Source organism: Chenopodium quinoa, unplaced genomic scaffold, assembly GCF_001683475.1.
Source record: "Chenopodium quinoa cultivar QQ74 unplaced genomic scaffold, ASM168347v1, whole genome shotgun sequence".
In the NCBI taxonomy this organism is placed as follows: Eukaryota; Viridiplantae; Streptophyta; class Magnoliopsida; order Caryophyllales; family Amaranthaceae; genus Chenopodium; species Chenopodium quinoa.
This window is the reverse complement of record NW_018744874.1, coordinates 1,598,859-1,607,869: the sequence shown is the minus strand read 5'-3', so window position 1 is coordinate 1,607,869 and position 9,011 is coordinate 1,598,859.

Below are 9,011 nucleotides of genomic sequence, written 5' to 3'. Positions count from 1 at the left end.
AATAAAAACACAGAAATTCTTTTTCCTCAATTTCTCTCTCTAGATTCTTCCTCTCATTTGCTACGATTAACACATATACATGGTGAATTATTGAAAAAGGTGCTTGAGTGACGATCTTTAAGATATGAGTAAAACATTTTCCTAACTTTTATGATTGGTATATTATGTGGAGTATATATAATTTCTAACGATTTCATTTTATTTTATTTTATTTTTTTTAATATAGAAATTTATTAAATTTGAGATCCCCCACCCCCCCCCCCCCCCAAAAAAAAAAAAAAAAAAAAAACCTTCAATGACTTTATACCTACTAGGGCTACTACTTAACTACACATCTTCACCATGTAAATTGTACAATATAGTTACACTAGATATTTTAGCATTAATAACTTGATGTCATTTTCCTGCAATATTATCGATGTCCCCCTAAAGGACCACGCATACATGCAATTTACTACCAAACTATCTACTAAGTACTAATTAATCTAATCATCTAGTCTGCAAAATTAATGCAAGTTAGCAAGTGAATACTTCACTAGCTAGCTTCTTGCGTTAATTTTGTTTATTGAGGCCCATTTGATCTGATCTGCATATATTTTCACCATGTTTATTAGTTTTTTTTTTTTTTTTTTTTAATTAGTACAATAGTACTTCATTCAACCTCATAAATTAATCATAATGACGGTATCTACTTATCAATTAATCTACCTTAATTTCAAGTTTAATTTATTGCAATTTTACATACAAAGTAGTATTCAACAAGTGATTCATGGAAAGTGATACTAGTACGAGTACTTCATTCAGCCTCATAAATCATAATGATGGTACGTACTCCATTCCTAGTTATCATTTTTCTTAACACATCCTAGTTATCAATCAAACTATCTTAAGGTCAAGTTTTTCAACATATCACATACGAATTGAAGTATTCAACAAGCTAAGTGATGCATACAATTTGATCCATATGAAGTCATAATATTAAAAAAATTAGAATAGAGTCATCCTTTGTACTATCAAGCTAAGATCATAATTAGTAGTGAGAAGAAATGCAATCAAGGATATAAAACTTATAAGTATAAATAATATTTGACTGTTTGAAATCAAATTTGATTACTACACTTCCATGACTTTGAATGTATCCTTTGTTTTTTAGTTATTAAATGTATTTTTTTAAATTGTTTTTATTATTTATAAAATTTAGTTAGTTGAATATCTTTCCTTTATTTTTTAGGAATAAAATAAAATATACTTCTATATAATACTTGTAGTTTTTCTATCTTTTAAGTAATATTTGATGTTTTCTTCATTTTTGACTGATGATATATCAATGGCATATTATCAATATGGCACTATTTAATTTTAAAAAGAAAATTCAATCTTTGACGGTTTCCTCCTTTTAATTTTTTTTTTAAAAAAACATTTAATGTCTTATAACGCGATAATAGGACACATTATGCTATAGTGTACTAGCTAGTGTATGTAGTAAATCCGAACTAACAAGTTGTATTATGGCAAAAAGATAATAAGTTTAATGTACTAATACTCCATCAATTTACTTTTGGGTCAGAAGCACCAAATGCTCCATGTTCAATCACTGATTAAGGAAGGTTCACTAATAAGTCACCTGCATAATTAGCAATCAATGAAGAAGAATAATCAAAGAGCTAGCTTACATAAAAGGCTAACCACTAGCCTACTTGGCTCATCTGTCATCATTTTTTTATATGTAACATCATATATTAAAACATTAATTAATTTATGTACATGTCACACATATAATGCAATATTATTCATATAATTAAGTGGCTAATAGAAATCCACTTGTATCTAGGTTAGCTTCCTTTAATCATTGAGCTTACTTTTTAACCTAAAGTTCTTGGGCTTTATTAGTTTCATAAAATAGTATTAAATCTCACTTTGTAGCTAGATCTTTAATAAATTAATTTGTATGTGGGATTTTGAGTTTGTGAGTAGTTGGATGCACGTGGGTATATTTTAATATTTATAATTATTTTCTCACATGTGGTCACATTATATTGTATCCCAACTAATTGTAAGTTTGGATTTGAGTCTACAATCGTAGAAATATATAAGTATAATATATTGATGATGGTAGAACATCAAATTATTGATATGATTTCAGTCCATCAATTAACTTATTAAATATAATATAAAAAGAAAAAAAAGATAGAGGTCGAGAATAAATAAAGTTACTTCGTCATATATATAAAAGATGTTCTTTGCAAATTACAAATAAATTCATTTCCGATTATTATTGTTATAGTTTATCATCAGTATCTATAAAAATAACGGTAAAAAAAGGACAATACAAAAATCAAACCTTAAAAAAATCATCATTATATTACCCCTTGGCAATGAATAGGGATTAGCTATTGTGATCTAGGAATATAAGTATGTTCATAGATTTATGAAGTTTTACTTTGAAAAGAGAGCAGTCCACAGGAATAATAATTTACCATTAGAAAATTAATGGAGTATTATATTATCAAGATTGTCCTTTTTCTTCTTTAAAATTAAATAGGGTTCTGGTGATAAAGATATTTGATACTGCTTAAGTGGAATGCATGTTCCCTTAAATTTTTTATTAGTTCATGTTTGTCCTTAGGAATTGTACTTTCTATAGACAAATGGAATGGCATGAAAACCAATTATTTCAAGACAAAACTATAGAGGACCACGTACTATTTAAAAAATGGGACTTTTTCTATTGATTTTCTTAAAATTGAACTAGTTAAATTATTAAAATAAACAATTTTAACAATAAATATACTCGTATGTAATTTCATGTGGAATATATTTTGCCAATGTATGTGGTGAAAATGTGAAATATATTTGTGCATTTGCGTAATTTTCTTCTTGAATGTATCACCGAAAGTAGAAATTAAGTTCATGGAATAAGACTTCAAGATCGAGTTTTTTTTTTTTTTTTTTTTTTTGGGGGGGGACAAAGGTTGAAAAAAACAGCTCTAAATAAACCACAACACATTACTATTAAAGTAAATTAGAGGCAGACAAACATATTACAAGTATACATAATATACTATATAGTATGCAATTATTTTATTTTCTTTACAAAATCAAGTGTGTTGCCATAAACATTATTTTATCACCTTTTTTTTTTTTAAATTCAAAAATTTTATCACCTTTTTTTTATCACCTATAAATTCAATAATTTTATCACCTTTTTTTTTTTTTTTTTTTGACGGGAAATAATTTTATCACCTTAATTACAAGATATGTTGCCATAAACATTACATATATAATGGCATGCCGCCATGTAAATCAATTGATTGTATTTTTCTCAAAAATTAGAAGTACTTGTTAGAAAATCTACAGCAAAATATGCAACATTTAACTAATTCAAACCTATTTTTTTTATTCTTGCATAAAAATTTAGTTTTATCATATTATCTCTTGGAAGAGAAACAAGGATTACTTAACGAGAAAGCTATTATAACTAAATGAACCAAATGCCTTTTTATTCCTAGCTAAGCTAGACTAAAAGTTGGCTTTCAAGTACTACCCATTAATTATATAATTAAAAATTATAAATAAGCAATGAATAAATAAAGTAGAAATAACCCCTCAAAAAAAAAAAAAAAAAAAAAAAAAAAAAAAAAACTAAAGTAGAAATAATGGTACTTAGCTTAGGCCTAGTATTATTATTGGATGTTAAGACATGATCAAAGTATGCTATATAATTGAGCTTTTATTAATAATAATATACAACAATTATGTGGTGTGATTAGATAAGTGACAAATAATTTGACAAAGCGTGGAAAAGCAACGGTTCACCAAAAATAATAAAAGAAAAGATTCCTTGAACAATAAAATATAGTACTAATATAAATACAAGTAATAGGTTAGTAATAATGCCCCTTTATTTCATCAAAGTTTTGCTTTTTGGAAATGATTGTGCTTAAAGAAAAAGAGGATCTTCCATTCTTCCTTTATTATCTTAAGAATCCAAGGATAGCAACATACTTCTATATTATTGGTTTGAATTACAGCAGAAGGTTACTATTTTCGAAGAAGACCAACATAAACATGTATGGTATAAAGTAAGAGTTAAGTGAAAGAGATTATAATGAAATGTATGACCTAGGGAGTAAAATTCTTGCATAAGTTTATAAACTTATCATTGAATTATTTAAGCCAAAATAATGATTATTTTTATCATTATGGGCCACACAATTAGAAGTAGGGGTCGGACACGTCTACCGTCATGTACTTAATCTCTTGTGACAAGATTCGAACTCCATATATCTGAGATATGTGATAAAAAACTTATTATCAAGTGTGTTAAAAAGTAAACCTTGCTTTGTAGTAGTGTATTGCTACTTTCGTAGGCAATAATGACATGCAAATGTTGAAATGTATAGACTATAGAGTACATTATTCATAACATTAAAGATAGTTACTCCTTAATTCCTTATATATAAATCAACAATTAAGTTTATGATTACATACGAAAATAGTTATATATCAATAGGCCGGGATGTTAGATTGATTTACATAACAAACATTTTGTTTCAATATAAAGGAAATCTTGTTTCGAAGTTATATAATAGGAGAGTTTGCATTGTTATGTACACCTGGGTGCACAGTGCCCCTAAGGATATTGTTTGCTCATTTTAATGATTATTGCTCATTGATCATCAAATGAGCAATAAAAAAAAGCAATAAAAAAAACTCTTGGGTGCACTATGCACCCGAGTGTATAATATTACTTTCATCATAATAGTGATTTAATTCCGTTCTGATCCTCTATTTCCTAACCTAATCACTCAATTTTTTTTTCTCTTTCATCTCGTTATAAACCGTATATTCCATCTATTCACGTTGTTATAAATTAAAGAAAATAAAGAAGTATATATGTTATGCACTGACACTGTAACACGCCTAGCACCATATATATGTGGTAGATTACCTTTAAAAGTGGATGGGAATTTTTTAAGTGGAGAACAATGTACCATAAAATGAAAAAAAAAACATTTAAAAAAAAAAAAAAAAAACACTAAAAAAAAACCCCACATTCATGTAAAATAGTATTCCACTTATATTTGGCAAAAGTTAATTCCTAGCTAGTTATTTCCATGACACATACAACACAAAAGTCAGTAAAAGAGCTAGGGCATGAATTCTGTCTGAAATCTTCTTATAACATTCAATGGCAGTTCAGGAGAGATTTATGATTCATCTATTGGTAGGTATTCCACCATCAATATGCTTGTTTTGGACCATTCATGAATTTTCTAGATTTCTTTTAGAGCAATATTTACCAACTGTTATCTAACATCATTTACTAGCTAAGGTAAGGAAGTCAATGTTTGTAATTTATGAAACTTTTGTTACTAGTAGTAGAAATAGGAGACATGATAGGACTTACATGTTCGGACGGTCCGGTTAATATTCCGTATCAATCAAAGTTTTGAACGATCATGAATAAGAAGTTAATAAATTAAAGCGATTAAAAGTAGAATGTTAAGTATAGATCACAATGAATGACGTGCACTTTTTACATATATTACTACTCTGTAATTTAACTTTTTAGCACATTGAAATACATTTTAATTACTAGCCATGGGAAATTGATGTCATACTATAATTTTATGGCAGTGAAAGTAATCTTTTTTATGGCAGCAAAGTATAATGCTCGTATAATACTAGTACTTAAATTAAAATATGAGTGTATAAATATAATAATACTGTATGACTTTGTCATGCCTGTCAAGTACACGTATATCTTTGATGTGAGTAATATTTGGCATGAAAAGTGCTTAGTAAAATATAAAAGAAGAAAAAGAAATTAGTGAGGTTTTAAAAAACAAAAACTTTTGTATACATCCGGTTTATAATAATATTAGTGTACATCGAGCAGGGTAACTTTTAGCTAATTTTAGGGTAACTTTATACATCATACAATTTTTATATAAATCAACAACAAGAAAAAATTTATAAAGGTAATTTAATTACATTCAATCACTAATAATTGATTTTTAGTCATTTAAAATTTGATTCTTTACTAATAAAGCGTATATAATTTTTATTTGAATTGGGTTACTTTAACTCATATTGGGGTAACTTTTATTCATTTCAGGGGTAACTTTTATTCATTTCAGGTTATCTTTATAATGGATGTACAATAATTATTGTACACCTGATTTTTTTTAAAAGTTTGTGTTTAAAACATGATCCATACAAATTTACAAGAAATTTACTACCTCCGGGCTCCGATCCAAATTACTCGCAACTTTGGGGTATTATTTGTGAGATATAAAATATTCCAAAGTTGCGAGTAATTTGAATCGGGGGTAGTATAAAAATTAATTCTTTCCTTGGTTCCTAATTGTTTGTTATATTGAGTGTTGAGACTGTTGACTATAAATAGGATCTCAAATTATTGGAAAAGAGTGATTAAATGTAGGATCAAGGATATGATGATGCATGCAGAATTCTTGAGAGAAGGCAAAGGGAGCTTTGTATAGAGCTTCAACCAATCAATTACTCTTTGAAAAAAAAAAAAAATAATCAATTACTCCCTCTTATATGTGTTTGATGTTCTTAATTTGGCTATGTATATTTTATCAATGTACTCCGATCCGTATATGTTTGACCATTCAAAATTTTAGTTAGGTTACATATTAGTAACAATTATAAAAAACAATATTTTAAAAATACTTTCTTAAAATACTCTTAAACAAAAATATATTCTTAAAATACTTATTCAGATTAAATAAGAATCAATAGTATGACCATGTCTTTCTGTTTTGAGAATAAGATTCTCTCAATTTGTGATGGATAGTTGTAAGTTTTCAACACCACGAAAGTAGAAAGAAAAGGAGAAAGTATTTCTAAGTATTTATTATTGATTATCAGAAGCACAAACGAATAAATAAGTCTTCAAATATATATACTTCGTGTGTGTATATATATATATATATATATATATATATATATATATATATATATATATATATATATATAAATTGTAGAAAAAGTGCAATTAATTGTTTTAAATTATTTTGAGGGGAAATACAAGTTACTTAAAATGGATAAAATGGCAAACAGCATAAGAATTTCACTTTTACAAATCTTAATTATATAATTAAGACCGTTGGCAGGCCTCCTATTTTAACTAGAGCAGCAACAGCATATATATACAGTACTACATTAGACTAATATGATAGATAGCTTATTCATTGCAGGATTTGCAGCACTGGTAGTACTCCTTCGAATTCCAATTTAGCAAATAATGAATTAATAAATATCTTTGCCTTTTTAATTAATATGTAGTTGAAATTAAGAAGCTTTAGTTACTGGGAAAAAAAATAAAAATAATTCATAATTTACCACAGCGTCCACAAATATGAAATATCCATATATGGAGTAAATATTTATCTCTTGGCCTGTACATATATATGTTCATTTCATTCAAATTACTACGTACTGTGTAGGAGTTTATCACTAAAGTAATACGGAGTACTTTAGTAATTAGTACTCGTAATAAATTAATCATAAATTAGTCATTAAATATTGTAAAGTTTCAATTCATAGTTTGAACAATTCTACAATAATAAGCTTGGTCTAGTGGTAAGGATTGTACCTTCCAACCTTGAGGTTGGGGGGTTCAATCCTCATTAGATGTACTTTGAGTATAGGGGTTCCTTTACCCTTCTCCTCTCACTTTAGTAAAAAAATAAAAAATATTTACTCGTACTTGGTAGAATTGTTCAGGTGGTTATCACTACTCACGAGTAGCTCATAAAATTTATCTCTTGTAAATTAGTGCAAGATATGTTGTTCTTACAAATGTGTAACTTTAGTTTTATAAAAAAGAGTAGCTGTAATTTGGAAATTAGATAATTTCCCAACATTATTTAGGGAAAGGCTCTGTTATTTATATATTTATACATTTTTTTTTTCTTAATTGGTCAGATTTATACATGTTTTTTTTGTCATCATATACGAGTATTAGAAAGAATTAAAACGCCGTAAAAGAATACACATGCCATAGGAAATACGGAGTACGTACCCATGTACCATTTTATTAATTGAAATACTGTTAGGAGTATGAAGGGCAAAAATGCATCACTTTTATTTTGTCAAACTTTCAACCTTATTATTGATTATTATTAATTGGAAATTTTGAAAACAAATGCTGCAGAAGTTTACTGGTCCTATATGAATTTTCAGGCATGTAATGTTGTGATTTTTGTCAAAGATTTGCATTAAATATGTACCACTATACAGTAAAGTATTTTATTTAGAGCATACCAAAATATTACAAGGTCCATCACTAGCTAGATCGATCCAAATAACATAGATTAGCTGTCTTTAGCAGCATCACCGGAAAGTCAACTATATGTTACCATAACATATGCCCGTGATCGGTGTTCAAGCAACCCGAATCTCGCATCATTATTGTCATTTGTGACTCTCTAAACACCAAAACAATACAAAAACACTATACTACTCCGTACTTCATCGTAGTAATTGGTATATTGCACCACTTTTTTGTCCTCACCAAAGACATAACTTCTTCATTGCCATCTGAAAATGCTAATACCAAGTATTATGTATAAAACCAATATAGTTAATCAATTTATTTAATTCCCTGTTTTTTTTATATGAATAAATCGAGTTTCTACCCTTTTCTAGGACTGGTCAATTACTCAATTATATAATGAGTCTATGACCATTAGTAAGTATTGATTTGGGCATAAGATTGTGGTCTTTGAGGGATATGTTTCCAAAATCTTTCTGGCTAAAAGGTATAGAAACATCTAATATGATTAACAAAAGATATGATATGATTTCATTACTTGGACTAACTTGTTATGGAGTATTTGTTTCTAAAAATAGAATTTTTTGGATGATAATCAAAATGTTGTTTTTTGAATAAGAAATAATGTCAAAATTAGTTTATGATCTCACCAATAAAAACGAGTTTATGAAAAACGCGAATGAAAGTCCTTAATACTAACTCT